This window comes from Cebidichthys violaceus, unplaced genomic scaffold, assembly GCF_023349555.1.
Source record: "Cebidichthys violaceus isolate CVI_PGR_0920_01 unplaced genomic scaffold, fCebVio1.0.p SCAF_91, whole genome shotgun sequence".
Taxonomy (NCBI): Eukaryota; Metazoa; Chordata; class Actinopteri; order Perciformes; family Stichaeidae; genus Cebidichthys; species Cebidichthys violaceus.
In genome coordinates, this window is record NW_027176977.1 from 573,435 (window position 1) to 593,978 (window position 20,544).

A 20,544-nucleotide genomic window follows, 5' to 3' on the forward strand; every position below is an offset into this window, starting at 1 on the left:
AAATTGAATTGGGCTACCGGTAATTATTTTAAATCTAATTATATTGTGTTTTTAATAGTATGTTTTTAATATGTCTATACTTATGATTATTACTAGCCTATTATTGCCTTCTGTTCACAAATGTTGACAGCTAAAAGAGCCAAGCTTTCTTCATCATATCCGCACCACCTTCATCGATGATCGATGTGTGGTACGATGTGTAGACCTTTTTTTATAGACCTTTAACGGCTGCATTCATGTTTCCGGTATAAGTGAGGCAGCTTGACGCAGCATTTCCCAAAGCCCTCCGCGGCCACTCCTCCGCGGCTCCGCGGCGCGCTGCGGACGATGTGATGAGCTGCTGGTGGCTGCTGGTGGTGTTGGTGTGATATATAGCTGAAATCCAACCAGCTGAGGCGGATGGAAAAGACCGACATCTGTCAGCGGAGAAGAGGAGCAGGGCTGCTGTCAAGCTCTCAGGTGCCGTAACCGTCAAACCAAACTGCAGCCTACTGCAGCTGTTTCATTTGACTGGAGCCAATTTACTGTCACTATGCAACTGCTGCAGTAGTTTAAAGGCAACCTGTCTAGGAACTGTTTTTAAAGGGAGGCAGTAGGAATATTGTCGATCTAATGAGTATTACTATTGCTATTTGGCTGGTTAAAGTTTTTTTATTTATTAGTGTGTTTATGGTCTTTGACAAATGCATAACAGTAAAAGCATACATATGGAGTGAATGCATATTTCATGAATCTGCCACAGCTGCATGGTCTTACTGATGACCTCACCAAGCTAAATGAAATTAGCCAAATGATTAGTTTTGCCTCAGCAAAGGCCACATAATGACAATGCTTGAAATCCTTACAAATCACACATTTGTTCTGGTAAATCCACTTCTAAACATAATGATACAACTCAACTTTAATAATTGCATTGTGTTTTGGTGGTTAAATATTTTCTACAACATTTAAGGTAATTCTAAACTGTGTTATTTTTGTATTGAAGTGAAGTGTAGATATGAGGTGTATGTGAAGCTGAACGGTGACTCCCAGCAGATGGTGGCTTGTCACCCACACAGTTCTGACAGGCGTAGGCAGCAGACCTGTGTCTCATCTGTGTCCACACTTCCATATCACATCCCTGACAAATGTCGAGGCTTCCCGCTGTTTATGCAAACGTCAGAACAGGAATCCTGTGAGTCAGACTGAGCAGAAATATGATTTATTGTTGGTGATTGTGATGAAAGCAGAGTGCTGATGATGATCCACTTATGAGTCAGCTCTCTTCATGCAGAAGGCAGAGCTCAAGTTACTTGACTGCCGTAAAGTAAACTATAAGCTGTGTCCCGATGGAGCTTTTTTTCCTAGAGTTGTATAAGAGAGCATGACTGTCCTCGCACTCAAATAAGCCCTGCTTGTTCTTGGATTTGCTCTGCTTCTGCTCCATGCTTGCGCTCAGATATATTTGCACAGATTTCCTGCACTCTACAGCACCAGCCCTTCTCCTCACGCTCAGGCTGCGTCTGTGTGCTCGTGAAATTTCTGCTCTCCGATTTCTCCTCTGCTCTCTGACATTTTGTGCAGTAACTCTTTTGACCGATGAAATGATCCCTGCCTCATAGGTACGACGATCTTAGGTTACAACTTGAAACATGGGGAATCAAAAGCTCAGTGATTTAACAGGGGTTAAGCCTTAAACGTTATTAAAGTAATGTTAAAATCAATCCTGATTCCTTTAACTGGCAACCAGTGAATGGAAGCAAGAATGAAGGTGATATGGGACCTGCGAGTATTAGGAGCATTCTGCAGTAGCTGAAGCTGAGCCACTGAGTATTGACTAAAGTATGTTAACAGTGCATTACAATAGTCCAAACGTAAAAAGACAAAGGCATGAAGCAGGATTTAATGGGATTATTGACATCTGCTTTGAAAATCCTATTATTTAATACAGCTAAGAATTGAACTAGCACCATCTTTTAAATAACTTTAGATGTGTAATAATTTGGGATGCAGCCAGAATTAAGGATAACATTTAATAATGTGGGGTATGCAAGGCCCGATGGCACCCACAACCTCTTTCAAGAGTGAATCAGGTAATAAGACAAGAAGACTTGAAGAGGGAAGCAGGTGAGACACAGAGTCTATGAGCTGTTCAGGACAGGCAGGATCATCTGAAATACCTGCAACAGTAGTTCTATTAGTAGATGCAATGTTGGACCTAATGTCAGTAGCATTTTGCTAAAGCTGGGCAATATGGAGAAAATCAAGTATCAGAATATCTTTGACCAAATACATGCAAGAATGTTGACGTTCAACATATCCGTGGTTTGCAGAAATGTACAATGCTAACATTGTACTTAGCCACTGGGCTGAGCGTGCATCAGCTGCCTGTTCATTCTAGCATTGGGGAGGTAAATATTACAATCTGGAATGTTGTTTTTTTATTTTGGAACTTTAGGTAACTGCATGGACATTCAGAGACCTCAACCCCTCTTCACCTGTTTCACCTGTTTCACTTGTTTCTGCTTTTAAAGAGGATAAGAGGAGCTCATGTGATCACTGAACCTCACCGAAGCTTCACATGCTGATCCTTATTACTCCTGCTAATAATGTCTTCATCCTCTCTTCCACGTTGCGCTCAGCTGGGGCCAGTTTAGGCCAATGCCTGTGGTCACCAAAATTGATGGTCCTTGTGCCTTGAGATTTCGTTGCACTGTATTTCAGGAAGAAAGCCCTGAGCAGTCCCTTAGTTAGACTACCTCTGGGCGTCCCAGTTGAAACGGCCCACAGCCCACTGGTTGAGAATAGCTTGTATATTACAGCCTTACTGGTCTTCAGTGGTCAAGTGATTTTAAATTATACGTGTAGAGGGATGAAGAGGAATTACAGCAGGACTGTCTATCAGCGATGTGATGCATTTCTGTACTCTGAGGTATACAGTGTGTTCACTTATATCTTCTACCCAAAAGCCACATAAAGGGCTTCACTGTGTGTACAGTACCAACAGTCAAATGACGCAGGTCAGTGTTCCTCGGTACTAACGCCGTAGAGGGCCTTATTTTGAAACTGAAGGGCTCAGACCAAGCTATGGTGTTTGACGCGTTGGTGTGAGAATGCACACCCACTAGATAAAGAAAAAACTCCCTTAAAAATGATTTTACTGTAAAAAAAAAAAAAGGATAAAATATACGCTTATATGTCCATAAATGCTTCATCCTGGACAGTATTAACGATAATTAAATTACTATGATAACAATGACACAATGACAACATTTTAGGGATACCTGCAGAGCGAGTCATTCTGCCTTGATGGTTGGGGAAAATAATGATGATGTACTGGATGTCAGAAAAAAAGATTGTTGAAAAAACAAGGATTGAGGATTAAAAATAACAAAATAGATGCAGATTCTGTGCTAACGTTTTGTTTTGTTTGTTTTTCTGTTTAACTTTGGACCCATGACTGCTGATGTCTTCTGAATGTCTGCCTCTGACATAATGGTGAGTAACGTTACATCTGAACTATGCTGAGAGACGGAACGACCCTAAAGTCTAAGAAAACAAGTCTATTCCAAAATAATGTTAAAATGAAAGTAAACATAACCTAAAGAGCAGAACGAGACGTGACAATATGCTACACAACACGACTGAACTCTGCATACAATTATTGCACTATCCTATTGATTTGGGTGACACTACCCTAAAGGCAACATGTGTGCAATATATTACAGTGTAGTGCAATTCCCACACACAAATACCAACCTTGTAATAACAATACTGTATTTGTGCCATGTTGATTCAACTCTGTGCTCACTGTTAAGGTTGCACTATAGTTTGTTGTGTTTTATTGGTTACAGTTACAGTGTTTATGATGGATTATTGCACCTTTGCATAGAGCTATTGTGTTGGATTGTATCATGCTGTGTAAGAGTTGTTTCTCAGTAGCACCATGGATGTTGGACTGGAGACATTCTGAGATCACTGCAGTAGATAACTGCAAGACTTTCAGCGGTGACCCCAGTGAATCAATGTGTAGGACATTTTTTTTCAAAATGAACCTCAATGATAGCTTCAACACCGACAAAGTTGGAAATGAATATTAAAATGACGAGCCTGCTAGGTGTCTAAGAGACCGGAAAGAGATGAGGACCAGAAATAACGACTATAACAATAATGTTGTGTTCACATTACAATATTGTAGCGTTTGCTATCACATGTCAGCTCTAACAAAACTAGTATTAGTCATGCAATACTGGCCGGAGTATTGATATTTAAGTATTAGCTTATATCAGGTGCTTTATATAAGTCCACAATATGTTTTACATCATTGGTGATCTTGTGGCAGGATCTGGAAACGAGGGTAGTGATGCCATGAGTAGCACAGGATTATTCCACCCGATGGAGTTCAGGCTGACAGAGAACCGTGTTAAAGTTTGACAGCAATGACATGATTGGCTCAGGGAGATCGTGGCTAAATCTGACTGGTTTAACTTGAAAGAGTGAACGCCTTGCTGTCAGCTGAATGAGTAGAAGCACTTCTGCTAAGCTTCATATGCTGGAGGAAGGACACAAATGTGTAGATCACATTCAGTGATATATGGTTGATAATGATATAACACCTGATATCTAGAGAGTGAGTGAAACTTCTAACCGCATGATCGGGCTCACTGGTTGGACAACCTTTAAGCTGCCATCATGGTTAACATGCAGGGCAGCCTGCCCAGAAACAGCAAAATATGCAGTACATTAGTTGTACATAAGTGAATAAATAGGAGAAAATATAGATCATTTGTTAAGCCTTTTTTTTCTTTGTAGAGTTGAGCAATGCAGCCACGCTCTGAGGTTCTGGCTGCTGTGTGTCCTCCAGTGGAGAATGAGGGGGTGAGAAGGTCTGGTGCTGCTCAAGTAGATCCACTCTCCTGATTCATTCCAGCTGATCCTGCATACACACACATGCATTCATCATGACACTGATAAGGCGCGACTGTGGGATTACTATCATGGGAAAAACACTGGCGGGCTGAAGCAGTAGATACAAATATGATTCATGAACGATGGAGCTGGAGAATGTAACACATTTTCATGTTGTTGCATTGCCTGTCGATTTGTTACTAATATTGGTGCGTTGTGTCCCCTTAAAAAAATAACAACATAAGCGATTCATTTACCAGTGTTTATGGCTGGAGTGCTCCGGAGCAAAGTAAACCATATTTATAACGGCAGCGGAAAAAGCCTTGTATCACGCCTCATGGTTAAACGTGGTAAAAAGAATGGTTAGGGTTAGGCAACAAAACGAATTGGTTGAGGTTAGAAAAAAGATCATGATTCATCAATGTCACATAACAACTGTAAAATAAATAACCGACCTTTCTTGCGTAGCCCTAATAAAACATGTTTAATCCTGCATTCATTTATCAAATTCTAATTTAATTTCATGATACCAATTTAGTAAGAAATGTACCAGCATGTAGCTTTCATAAGCCGTATTTCCATCAACAAGTCTCTGGTCCCAGGATTACTTTTCAATGAACTGAACGGTTCTTTCAGCTCATTGTTGTGGTTCTAAAGACTGGAGACTGAGGAGGGCTGCTGGTGAACCCAGAGGTAAACACACTCTGCAGCCTGCAGGTCAGCGTGCTTCACCGCTTCATCTAAAAATCATGGTGAAAACAAAACAAAGCTACGTTCAGTCTCACTGGGACGATAGTTTTACTGCTGCAGAGTATTTACCGATGCGTGTTGGATGTGACGGTGGCTAAGTGGAGAGCAAGGCCGCCTTTCAATCAGAGGGTCGGTGGGTCGATCCCTGGCTCCTGCTCATGTCAATGTGTCCTTGAGCAAGACACTTAACCCCAAAATTGCTCCCGTAGCTGCGTCTACGGTGTGTAGATAGATACTGAATTGTAAGTCGCTTTGGGTAAAAGCGTCTGCTAAATGACTGTAATAAATGAAATGCAGAGGAGAGCGTCTGTTGAGTCTGTGATGGTTATGTATTTGTGCTTTAGAACGTAGCCGCCGGGAAACAATTAGAATATCAGATCACTTTTTGAGTCCGACTTTAATTTGAATGTTATCAAACAAAGAGAAATGCTCTCCCCTCGACCTAAAATGGTCTTAAATCGATAGACTACTTTCTTGTTTTATGAATGAAGCCGTTTGTTACAATCACAGTACTGAAAACCCCAACCGCAAGAGTGCCTGTACTTTCAGAAAGTTCTACCCTCGGACCAGAACCTTTATGGGGGTTAAAATGGCCCCGGAACTTTTTTAGACCCTGACTCCTGCAGTCGAAACACTGCAATTCAGTTCCTAGCTCCTTGGGAAAGTTACTGCAGTTGAAAAGGAGCTTTAGTTACTTTCTATACACCTGGAGGGGTCGTTTTTGAAGTAATCTCAGCAAAAGGTTTAGTGATTTGAGGGACCTTAGCAAACCCAAGCAGTGACCTCCTTCATGTCTTCTTCTCACCCGTTTCCTAATTGAGGATGTTATTTGCACTGAGGTTATTATTATAAATAGATAAATCATTTTATCTTCATTGTTCCTCTGCATCTGTGACATAAACTGCTCACTACGAGCCTGTGATGGGAACTTAACACATTTTATTTAGCTTATGTTGACGTGATTGTATTCATTTCATGCCACTTCATTCTTTTCCTCCACTATATTTCAGATGGAAATATTTTGTATTTACTTTTTACTACTGTGACTGTGTACTGTGCTATAGCAGATTCAGATTTTAAGTAATCAATGAATGAAATACGATGCATTGTTCTTGAATAAACAAGCCATCTGTATCAGAATCAGAATCAGCTTTATTGGCATGTTGCTCTCAACGTACATACACAGAATATACAAATAAACAACAACAAAAACAAGGACAACAAAGTAGAACAGAGGTAGGCATACAAATGTAACTACTATGTACAACAATAAATATAAATATATGTATATCCAAAAGTATATATATATGACCATAAAAAACAACAATAACAATGAGGTAGTCGTGCAGAATGACTGATGAAGTGTTCATCAGAGACGGCCATGTTTCCTGACTCTGGAGGTGTACAAGTATCCAAAGTAGTTCAAACTGGTTCCATCTCCACTACTGCTACAAAATGAAAATGCTGCTTATAATGCTGTTTTGATGACCCAGTTGTTCCTTATGTATATTTATATAATTCAGCTTCAGTTATTCACGGCCCCTCCAGCTCCTCTCTGCTTATATGCAGTGTGGTGACTTTCCCTTTAGTAGAGCGTAGCCTCTGTTAGTTTGTCCAGCAGACGGCAGCAGAGAGCAGAGCAGCAGAAATGGATGAACAGGTGGTCCCTGACTCAGGATGGATTATCATCATCAAACGTCTACATGCTGATCCAATGTTGGCATGGAGAGAGGAGAGCCGAGCATTTACTCACATCCAGCCTTCAGGCAGATGTAATCAACCGCAGTCATGATGGAGACTGTACAAACCAGCCCACTGAGGAGGAGACCGTGTTGCTATAGGAAATCTGGTTTTCAGACGGGTGTTACCACATAAACCAGAGGGAGCACACAGCAATGAACAGCAATAGCAAAAGATCTAAAAGATACACAACTACTGTATAACACGTAAAAAATACAAATGAATAGAAATATGATAAAGTAAAATATATACAAAATACTGAGGATTATAAAAATATGATATATGTAAAATAAAATTACATATATAACAGCAGATCAGGTCAAAGCTACTACACTGGCAATCAGCAAGACATTAAGCCAAAAGCTCGACTCAGACAAAATGTACAAGTAGAAACACTTGTGATCTGATCACCCAAGATACATTTTAAAAATCTGTATTTATTGATTTTATTCATTCACACACACACACACACACACACACACACACACACACACACACACACACACACACACACACACACACACATATATATCACGTACATACATATCTGAAACGTCCCCCAAATTGATCAAGTGGCATTCTATAAAATGATAAATGAAAAATGATCACTTGAAGATAAATAGCTTGCTAAAGATAAAAAGGGTTTTGGAGAAGAGGTCATTGAGAGCTACATTGTATCACAGAGTCTAAAATCGTCCTCGCATTCCCACAAGCAATGCGTTACCTTGATGAATATTGCACTTAAAGCTTATCTGGAATATTAAAATCAAATGAATTTCACATCACAGGGGTGATTCTCATTATCCAATTATATATATTCATCACAGTTGTGTGTTTATGATTTGTCTATGTGCCATTATACACTTTTTTATATATATATATATATATATATATATATATATATATATATATATATATATATATATATGGGTATAGTATACAGTATATTATACTATACCCCATTCATCTACCAAGATGTCCTCTTGTAAGTCTATCCACTCCTGTCTCCTACTTTCAGAACCACTCTTTTGTAGACAACATCTGACAACATATGCCCTTATTTCACCATGTTTTAAATCCCATGCGTTTTTTTAGCCAGCCTGTTCAATGCCCCAAATTGGTAAAATACAAGACAATCCCGGAAAAGCACACTGGTATATATTGTATGTACTTGTATGACAAAAGAGAGGCAGACGCAGGCTGAAGGAAAACAGTAAGTCATTTAAATAAAGTTGATGGTCATGAACCCTAAAACAATGAGAACGGTTGTATCTTTGCTAACGGTTTTCAAACTGGGTGAGCTTGTATGTAAGGAGAGCCACATGTTTAACCAGTGCTTTAGTCTTGGCCTGAAGGCAGTGGTAGTGTGGGGGGGTCTTAGGGGGGGAAATGAGGGAACCAACAGCCACCTGGGGAAGTACACCCCAGGAAATACAAGCTTAACAACCTTCAGATATTGTGTTTTTAGAATTGTTAAAGCACACAGATTCTGATTACTGAAATTAGACAGACGTGTTTCGTAAACCATCAGTTTTATGTAAGGAACCAAAGAAAATAATTAAATATCAGGGACGGGAGCTGTAGGGAAGGATATAATATTAATGGACAAAATAGAATTACTGAAAACAATGAGGGATCTTAAATAATTCTTAATTACACATTAAGCTAAAAAGGCCTTACTAAAAGTACATGCTATTGTAAAAGGTGCTGTCCAACATAAACTAAGCAAGATAGTGGGATTCAAGTAGAGGCCACTGGTGGGGAGGCAGACTACACTGAGTGCTACCAGTAACTCACCTCAGCTGCGACACAGCAATCCTCGCAACATAAATGGTTCAGTCCACACGCTTATCCCAGTGTTTATACATACATGCATAAGGTGTAAGGACCTCACCACGGGTGCCTAGCCTCCCAACAATGGCACTCTACTTCACCTAAAGAGAAGGGAACTACTAATAAAAAGAATCAAGACAAATAAAAGAAACCCAGTTGGTTGGACCGTGTAAATGAATCAAAACGGTAAGGCAAAACAGAGGCAAAGCAGAGCGAAACAGCAGCAGGACATACCTGGAACTTTGAAACACAGAGGTGAGAGGTAGAGGAGGACAAAGAAGGGGACCAGGGATAATGTTGCTTGTGATGAGGATGAGGTGATGTGATCACCTGTGGTCTTTTTAAAGTGCTCACATCCTGATTGATCAGTCAACAATCAAGCAATCAGGTGTTTGGCCAGAGGCCTGTACAAGGAAGTCCACAGGGTATCTTCTGGTTAAACGGTCCTATGAAGTTGGTCATCAACTCGGTAAATCAACCAGGCTCAATCTAGCTCTAAGATGCTCACATAAAAGGGCGGGGTTTGCAGCATCTGACCAATCACAAACATGGACAAGTCTATCAGCAGAGCAGCACATTTTACAAATAAAGAAAAAACTATAATGTCAGAGACATATGAAGAAGTTAAACACATAATTCAAGCTGAAAGCAAAAGTTTAAACTGACAAATGCGGGAAGGACAGCTGGTAATAAATCACTGACTGTGTGAATGTGTTTAAATGAATAGACCATGATAGATGTGACTATAATTACATGTGCGTATTCTGTTAAATGAACGTGTTGCTTACAGGTATTATTGTTCTTTCAGCGGTAACCTCGGCGGTGTGAAACGGACTTGGGGTCATATACAAAAATATATAACAACATAATTCAAAGCAGTAGGAAGGTTTCCTTCCATAACTGATAATCACTACAGCATAAACAAGTAACTAGATCAAAGTAATGCTGCAGCCAGTCTGTGACTATAAGACATGACTCTGACATGTCACACTGCAACACACGGCTCAAGAAGCTGACACACATGATGAACATATGATATGAATATATGATGAGATAATATACAGATTTTTTTCCCTTATTGTCAAGTCCATAATAATAAGTGAAATAATAAGACTAAAATATTGTCACACACACCATAAGAATAGATCTGCAACACATTAACGTAACAGAATTCAGACATGTAATTATATTCAGATCTATCATGCTTTTAATGAAGCAGTAATATTATACATCTGCTCATTTACACTTTCACACAGTCAGGGATTTATTGCCAGCTGTCTTTTCTGTATTTGTCAGTTTAAACTGAGTTGCTTTTAGTCTGAATTATAACTTCTTCATATTTGTGTAATATTATCTAATAATCCATGAACCGAGCTTTGATTGAGCTTTGGTGGTGCTTTTATACGAGTTGATCTCTTATCTCTAACATAACCTGCTCTGGAGCATGAGTTAATCCTCGCTAACTCCAAATCCTGCTGTGTAGTACCGGACCCAGGTGCTACCTGTTAGTAGTACATAATCTATGGGTGTTGTGAATCGGTGACTTTATGTCAGGTTCCTGAGTCTTATGTAGAGAACCATGTGCAGTGTGTTGCAAAAAGTACCATGTTGAATTTCAAAAGTGGGTGCAAAGCAGAAAAGAAAGACTTTATTATCACACATCAACTGTCTATAATGAACAAGTATCTTTCCTTCATTCACTTGTCTCTCCTGACTGAACTGTGATGCACTGGGATTGTCGCCTGTCTGAGAACATTAAAAAGGTACACACAGTACTAAAGACAGCATGGTTTTGTGTAAAATACATCAATGTGTTTTTGCTGCTTGCGAATAATTTTCAAAACGAAAACGACCTCCGTCCAGACTAAAACGCCTGAAAATGTATATCACCTGACTATTCACGGGCATGCAGGTGGGTGTTGATGTAAACAGGAAGTAGATTGGTTGCTTAGTTAAAAAAAATACGACAGAGTAATAAAGTATTCTTTAATAATGAAAGGTCGTGCTTGATACTTAAGATCTTCCTCTAAAAAAGTTTTCAACGTTTTATTTTTCAGACTTAGTTACAACGCTGCGGGTCTTGCTCTCTCTCGCTCTCTCTCTCTCTCTCTCTCTCTCTCTCTCTCTCTCTCTCTCCCTCTCTCTCACTCACACATCAAATTTATTTTAAATCAACACCTACACATAATGGTTTACTAGATTATGGTCAATCAATGTGGTCAACACGTCTCTCACTCGTTCCCTCGGTTTCGTTGTTGTCTGTTCTCACTCGTAGCTCTGCTGATGACTGAAGTCTCTGTCCTACTGGAGAGCAATCAATGTTTTGTTCCTTTATAATTTATCTGCAGACTTCACAATAAACCCCAAAGCCGCTAACCGTGACTTCAGATGGCCGCCGCCACTCCGTAGGTCTGATAACACTGCTGGACACGCCGCTCACTTATCGCTCCAATAACAGCTGCTTCCTCCGTAAAAATGCAGACTTTAACTGAACAACAGCTGCTAGTAAAGACAACAAGGTCAGCAACACCTGTTATCAGTTGACTATGTTGAATTAACCTGGTAGTCGATCGGTAATCAATGTTGTTTGTGATATTCTGGGTAAGGGTCACTGCTAAGAACCAATCAAGTAGCGAACGCAGGTGTGGGCGTTGTTTTCGACCGTCCACACGAATACGCAACCCCGGCGTTTTCAAACGTATCCGTTCTTGGGAGCGTTTTCAAACTCCTCTGTTTTCGGTGCTCGAAAACTCAGTGTTTTCAAATGGAAACGGAGTAGTGTGGACCTGGCCTCAGATCTCTGGGAACGCAAATGTCATTATCACAAGAAGCATGACCCTGAGCCTCCATGTTTACAGTGAACCTTAAACTCTCTGTGGTCATTTTGATTTCCCTCCGTGGAAACGCATCAGCAGGCTGGGTGTCAACATGGTGTTGAAAACAGGCTGGTGGCTACTGTGCTGGCACAGAGGTAATTGAGTGGAAGTGGAGGGAGGTAATTAAAGAGCACATGCTCAGCTGGAGGCCACAAAGCACATATGTCAATAGAAGAGGGAGGGAGTGCAGAAGCCTCTGGAACACTGCTTTGTTCACACACAGGGAAATGTGATTTACATCACACTCATGGTGTGAAGTCCCACCTGCAGCACAGCAGAGGAATCAGACATGAAGTAAAAGACGCTGCAGAGATGAGCAGAGCTGGACGGATGTGGACCCATGAAGTCGTATTCCGCCAAAGCACCTCACCAGCTGCTGATGTTATTATTGTTCATAAACAGCTTATGCTCTTCCTGGGGCCTCACAGTGTATATGTACACAACTAAAGGAGTCAGTGGGCCCACAGCGCCATGCACAGGTTGGTTATTACTATAGTTATAACCATAGACGTCTCTGGACCAAGAGTAATTCTGTCAAGAACTTTTACTCCAGAAACACAAAGGATGAAGGAGACAACTGATGGTTCATGAACCCTTCTGAATGTATGATGTGTCCATCATTGGTTGGTGATATATTTGTTCCTTGACAACATTTGTATGTGGCTAAAGTCATCCAAGCCGATGCTTCTCAGATAGTGACAGAATATTACTAACACTTGTGTTTTCTTGTTAATTTGGAGATAAATGGAACTATTCTAAGTGGCTAGTATATCATTTCATAAATATACACATTATAAATATATACCATGCAGACATATTGGTAACTTTGGATACTTTAGGATCTGCACTAGATTGTTAGACACCGTTCTGTGGGTTTTAATTTGCAGCACAACATGAGTTCAGATGTGGTGAAAAGGTTCAGGTTGAAATTGATTGTCTCCAAACTGGTAGCGTGCAGGAAGGGACGGGGGACATGTGGAGAGGGGCTGGTGTTCTCTCTGCTCCTCTGTAGCTGTCTGCACCTCAGCAGACGGTCTGGCTCAGCACCTGCTCTTCACACTGGGGGAGGGAGAGGCTGCGAGTGATAGTGAAGGGGGAGGGGCTGCGAGGGCAAAGGCGGGCCTTTTGTGTCGTGATGGGGGAAGGACAGTCTGTATGAATGAGTGAGGAGATGTGACTGTACAGACCGCTGATGCAGGGAGCGCTATGCTCACCACACAAAAGCCCTCAAAGTGGCTTAGATACGGCAATTATAAGGAGAGCCGCGTCATATGTCTGTGTGTGCTGTTGGGTTCTTTTGTGCTGAACGAGTATGCATGGTGCTGCTGATTTGAGTGTTAAGTTTTTCATTTTTGTCAAAGATGGAGGTCTTTACTCAAATACTGCCACCAGTTTGTAAATTGTTTCTTTCATTTTTTTTTGTATTTTATAAGGAATAAAACAAGCCCTGCTCAATTTACATTGTTTTTTTTTTTTTACAATTGGGAACACACACACACACACACACACACACACACACACACACACACACACACACACACAGTCAACCCAATACAAGACAATGGAGACTAAACTGTGCATCCGTCTTCATTGCTTTTACACCAAATGCATTCAATGACCACATCTTTCAACATTCTTTCAACATTCAACTGTTTTCTCACTCATACCACCTCAGCCCATGTCTACATATTTTTGTCAAAACTGTTAAATGTACACTCTAAAACTAACATAACACCATTGCTGAAATTTTGATTTCGCTACATCCTTTTACATCTAGAAAGTAATGAAAAGTGAAATAAACGGCCAATTGGGTCGTACACCGAGCACCTACATTCATTCCTTGATGACTTTCTCCTTGAAAGACTTGTACTGGGAGAGGAACAGGGACAAGTGTGGCAGAATTGTCAACTCATTCTCACACCAAGGCGTCAAAAACCACAGCTTGGTCAGTGACCCTAAGCTTTAAACAATGACCCTCTACGTATATATATATATATATAGATAGATAGATAGATAGATAGATAGATAGATAGATAGATAGATAGATAGATAGATAGATAGATGGATGAATAGATAGATAGATAGATAGATAGATAGATAGATTATGCTACAAGTAAATAACAGAGTAAAACTATAACATATAAAAATGCACAATATATACAATGAAATATAATAATATTAAATGAACTAACTAAACAGTAGTGCAAAGACTTAAACAAACAAACAAACAAACAAACAAACAAACAAACAAACAAACAGAGTAACAGTGTTATAGTTGTGTGATTGATTTGGCCTGAGGTGATTTATTGTAAAGTCTTATTACAGTGGGCATGAATGTTCTCCTGTATCGGTCCTTGTGACAGCAGAGCTGGATCAGTCTGTTGGAGAAAGTGCTCCGCTGTCCCTGCAGTAGGTGGTGGAGAGGGTGGTCCTGGTTATCCAATATGGATAATAGTTTCTTCAGTGTCCTCCTCTCCACCACCTGTTCCAGAGTGTCCTGTTTGCAGCCGATGATGGAGCTGGCCTTCTCAACCAGGTTGTTAAGTCAATATCAATAGTCAATATTGCTCGTTAGTTGCAAAATGAAGTTCAGTCAGCCACATTAGGGTTAGGAAGGTGACGTTAAGATGACTGACTAACAACTCACTTCACTACGGAGAGACTAACGAGTCACGTTACTAACGATACTAACGAAAATGTCAACTTTACTTTTAGTGTCACAGTCCCAGAGTGCTTTACAGCCCCTACCAGCATAGTGTCACTTTGCTTCCACCTCACTCTCCATTCTTCAACTCCATAGAGGAACTCTTTTCCACAGGGAGGTTTCTGATGACCAGCCTCATGACCAGATGCCTTTCTTGGACACAATGAATGCTGGATGTCTGGACATATCTGCAGAACAGTGAGGAGTCAGACATGGAGAATGATCTCCCAGGTGTGTTGTGAGAGAGGACATAAAATGTGATGTGGATGACAACTTCGACCAAATGTAAGAAGAGGAGAGTTGATCCTGAGACGTGAATCAAGGGTTTTGGTTGCATTAGTGCATTTTGGATGTTAGATTACAGCAGAGTGCGAATATACAATGACAATCAGGGGGTCAATGTTTTCTGCATGGCGTCAAGGGAACCCAGTACAGGGAACTGAAGTCTCACATAAGTGCTCCGAACACTTTTTCATTGAAACACTGGGTTTCAATGATGTTACAAGATGTCCCACTGAGAGACTGTTTCCTGTCACGTGAGGTTCACCACTGCCCCGCCCCTTTAAGAGACTTGTGGCCTGTCCTGAGTCTATTAACTTCAATGGGAGAAGTGAACATGAACATAGAATATGTATAATTCTTTTGCTCCATAGTCATTAAAGTAAATATTGGACAGATTTTTTTACAAGCCACATATCTTCAGAACATTCTGACACTAAAATAATTTTTTCCGAACACACAAATCGGGAGAAAATTAACTTTGTTCCAGACCTTTTTCTGTCTCAGCAACATCCGGGTGCGAGATCTGGTAACTAAAGTTGCCGAACACTCAAGCTAACTAATATTCATAATGAGAAATATGGCTGTTAGCTGTGTAAATAGCTAATGTTGTTGAGCAACTGTGGCTCAGAAGATAGAGCTAGTCGTCCTTCAATCAAAAGATCGGCCGTTTGATCCCCGGCTCTTCTCGTCCATGTCGATGTGTCCTTGGGTAAGACACTTGACCCCAAAATTGCTCCTGAAGGGTGTGCTATCGGTGTGTGAATGATTCCTGATGGGTAGATGACACTTTACATAGTAGTGTCATCAGTGTATGAATGGGTGTGAATGGGTGAATGATGACATGTAGTGTTAAAGCGCTTTGAGTGGTCGGAAGACTAGAAAAGAACGATACGAGTACATCCATTTACCATTTAATGTAACCAAAAGAAAGTATAAATACATCCTGCAAATATGACCCAATCTGCTTTTATCCATCCACATTACGTTCACAACCGAGTAAAGTCAGTCAAATTAACATTTACCTTCTGATCATTTCAGCGGTGAATGAAACATTCACTGAAGGTAAGGAGAATAAATACATATTTTGACCCCCTGACCTGTTGTTTTGCTCTGTTGTGGGGGGTCCGAGTCTTAATTAGGAAAAAACCCCGTGATTCAAACCCTGGATTACAGTTCCTATTGTGCAGAGCTGCATGTTGGTAAAGAGAACTGTCTGATCACTTTTGAATCAATTGTAAAAAACTATCATGCATACATATAACTAATAGCTGACAGCTAATTTTAGCAAACTTGAAATCGCTAATTGACATTCATGACCAGTGTTAAGCAATACTTAAATTATTATATTTATATCAAACATATAGGCTATAGGCTACACGTAGCTATACGCTAGAATTGAATTGCTCTTAAATTCCTCTTTTTTTCCTCCTTGTACCATGATTTCAACATCAAAATTCACATGAATATCAAACACATTTCAAAATCAAATTTGCACGGTTCTCAATGTGCAGTTATCAATTTTATCGTACTAGTAACATAAACAACAGAAGTTCTACCTTTTGTCTTGTTACTGCCGCCTTTATTAAGATTCAATACAGGCAAATTGATGAGGAACTGCAACTCCAGAGGTGTCTAATGGAACTGTCTGCCAGCCAATCAGAATCGACAATATTCCGTGGCAAACTATTTGCTTTTAGTTGGAGTTATGTGAGCTGTGACTATTTCTTGACAAACAGCAGTGTATTCATCCGCCTATACTCTGGTGCCAGCTATGACGTGTGTTGGCAGATATGTTTTGATCCACAAACAGGCAACACCAAGCTTAACTGCTGCTCTGTCTCTGCACCCAAGTGTAGGCCAGCACCTTACTGCTGCTCAAACTACAAATTGTTGTTTTCTGTTCTGTTTGGGTATGAATTAAACAAACGAGGTAGGTGATAATAGCATCTATGAGGTGTTGGTAGGTACAATGTTTACTCTGTTTCCCCCTGCTTACAGTGTTTATGCTAAGCTAGGCTGCTGTTTTATGTCCTCTTCCTTAGAGATTGCTTTCTTGATCTTGTTGCCAGATCTGATCACAGAACCTACTTTCACATGCATTCACAATGTAGTCCTACTAATGTATGTTACGTAACTTGAAGCGCTCCAACACGTGTGGGGATTGTATCTCGCTGTGGAATTGTGTCGACTAAAGACAGAAGCGGGACCTGAACCCATTTAAACGACTTCAGCCTCTCTCACTGCTGCTGAGTGAAAATGGATGCGCTGATTTTTATAGCACAGGAAACCTTGGTTACTGATGGTGGAGCGCTGCCATGAACAGCAGCTCTAAGCTGTGATTGGAGCAGGCTGATCCCTGCACTGCTCCCATTGGCTGCTTCCACAAATACACTTGCCTCATTACATACAAAGCTCCTGCCTCATGTGCAAAGGAGGGGGATCCGAAGAGCGATTACATGGGAGTAAAAGCCCTACACGCTGTCTTACAGGCTGGTGTCTCACCATATACAGTATCTGTTTAACTTGTCTATTTTGTTTCCTTTAGAGCTGTGTTGGGTTTATAAAGTATGCATGCAGGCACTCAGGTGGAGTCAGAGACAGACACTAAAGCCCAGCCTTGTGGGCATTGATGTCGGGAACATGGGAAACCTTTTCAGTGTAGACATGCTGCTGGGTACCTTTTTATAACAAAGACACACACACACACACACACACACACACACACACACACACACACACACACACACACACACACACACACACACACTCACACTCTATTGCTCTGTTGCTTGGACTTCATTTCATATTTAGGTGACATACTGCTAACGGGTCTTCTAATTGACTAGAGCCATCTTTCTATTTTAGTGATCATGGAAAATGTTTTGATGTGAAATATGATTAAGGACAAATTATAACAAAACAAAGCAATTTTTTTCAAGGGAATAAAATTCTTAACTTTTTTTTCATCTTCCATCTTGCGACTTTACTGTCTTCCGGAGGCTGTAGCAGGCTCAGTTTTAGAGCAGATTGAATATCGAAACTAAACAATTGAATGAATCCTGGCTTCTCTGCAAGGAGGCTGAATAGTGCTCCCAAGTTAGGCAAAAGATATGTGAATGAAATGGGGATCCACTTTGTGCTAATGCAGTTTTTTGAATGCAGTATAAATGTGTTATTTTCACCTATTTGAAAATGGTGTATCTGAATATTTCTGCATACGGGGTCCTTAAACAGTCTTGGAATTGCATTAAATTGGGTTTGACAGCTGAGACTCTTGTGGATCCAATGAGACCAACTGTACTTATGAGGATGTGAGTCTCCATGGTAGCCATTTCATGTGGTGGGAGCATTTTGTGAACCTTTTAGTCACCGGTCCTTCCTGGGTATGTAAACAATAAAAGGGTTTCTGAGCCACCCAGCCACTGAAAAACGCCATTCTTGCAGAAAGCTCCAATTGTCAAAGGTTTTTGATACCAAATCACAGCATGGATTTTTTTATGGTGTTACTCAAACACTTTTGACCATTTGTATCAATTCTCTAGTGGTCAAAAATTGTTACATTTCAAATCTGTGTAACAAATGGAATCAATAGTATGAGACATAAGTGAGCATGAGAATGGCCATCATAAACCTCCACCACAATGTTCTAAGCCCGTTAACACTTAACACAATGTTCTGATTTATGAAGAAGACCTTGACAAACACACAATTTCATGTGAAATATTAGACTTCAGGTTCCCAACTTTCAGATGATGTACACGACTTGTATGTGGGGTCAAATGTCTTGCCCAAGGACACATCGACATGGACTGGATCGAACCGCCTGATTGAAGGACGACCCTGCTTATACCTTATAATAACATCTGAAATGAAGGCACAATCCCTATCTGTTGCTGGTGCCCTCCCCGTGTTTCTCCATCTGCTGTGAGGGCGCGCTGTTGTATGGCTGTAGCAGTCTGTCAGACAGAACTGAGGGCACAGAGGTTCCACTGAACCGTGGTCTCCTGGTACCTAACACATTGTTAGAGCTTCTTGATCACGCTCATCAACTCCCGCTTTGTTTCGCTGAGGCTCGAGGAGCACTGACCGCCGAGCATCTTCTCTTCTGCAGCTGATCTGAACGGAGCGGTGAGTCACTAACATCATCAGCAGCAGCAGCAGCAGCAGCAGCTCACACACAATGTGTTGACATTTTCTTCACAATCAGCGCCATTTGCAGACAGGTACACCTACCGACGCGTTTATTGTCCCCGCTCTCAAACGCACTGCTTTTATTCCGAAACAAACACCGCCGCTGGCAAACCGGGGCTGTTAGAATGAAGTGTTGAAATGCATCCTCCTGTCAGAGCCGTGGCTGTGATGCTGTACCGACATGAACGAGAGCAGATGGGATGCTTATGTCTTTGGAATCAGCGATACTTCTCATATTTGTCTTGCAGAATTCATGTGTTGACACGATACATTGTAAATGACGTTGTAAATGATTTGGTGTATTAGTCATCATAATCACCATCGCACGCGCGTCACAGCTGCTGCTATCAGTCTGCATGTTGTTCAGCATGCAGAACCATCATGGAGACTGTTGACTGTGTACGATCAGCAGGGGTGCTTCTAGTCCGCGGAGATCCGGGGCTCGATCTTTCGAATGAGTCGAGAGGGTCCTGGGGGCGGGGCTACTGATCTGATTGGTTTGCCCTTCCCTTCCACACTGCAGATTAGTGGGTGGTGTAATGCACCTGTAAGCTGTTGGTTGATGGTGGCTACCCAGTATGCCAGCTGGGTAGCCAGCCCGCTGACCATGCTGTGAGCTGGCTGGAGGTCTCTCAAGAGACCTGTCTCATAATGTTGCAGGTTGCAGTTATTGTTATTGCAGGCCATAAAAAAGAATGTCTCTGAATAATAGCGGATAAGTGACATATACACAATTAATAAGGAAAAGCAGTAAAACAATATTTCTTTAAGAATTCACCGCTGGCTCTGGATGAGGGTGAAACCTGGTGTGTGCATAATGTGTCTAGAAGCCTCCAAATATCCACGCGGGTGTAGGTCTCTAAATTAAAGCAAATCCTTCCTTGGGGTGGGTGGCAAGTGTATGATACATGTGACAAACATTATGTCTATATATATATCGCCTTATGTATCGGGATAGTACCACATTGCACATGTGGTATAAAAAAAGTATATTTAAAATATGTTATTAAATATATTAATTGTTGTTTTAAATATTAGTTTCCATCATGTTTAGTTCAGTACAGATTTGTTTTTGTACTTATTATATGTCCCGCCCCTATCTGACCCCGCCCCATTCCACATGCTGCAGCCAAGGCCAACAGAATGAGTCCAGACCGGGGCCGTGCTTTGATCTATAGATACTTATTCATTTAAATGAGTGATCTCTTTTGTAAAATAGTATTTTTGTTATTATTACTTCAACTACATAGTTAACAGAAAACAGCTCTTGTCTCCTTTAAC

At 40.8% G+C, this 20,544-nt stretch overlaps 1 protein-coding gene across 16 annotated transcripts in view; it reads left to right on the top strand.

Annotated features, from left to right (window-relative positions):
• Window positions 1-381: 381 nt before the first annotated feature.
• The window catches only part of LOC137867924 (protein 4.1-like), an 89,567-nt gene continuing 69,404 nt past the window's right edge, over window positions 382-20,544 (top strand). For 14 of the 16 annotated variants that reach the window (XR_011102193.1, XM_068704403.1, XM_068704404.1 and 11 more), the window contains exon 1: window positions 19,090-19,200. The gene's annotated coding sequence lies outside the window, so the exon portion shown is untranslated. The other 2 variants (XM_068704416.1, XM_068704402.1) reach the window with 2 other exon arrangements.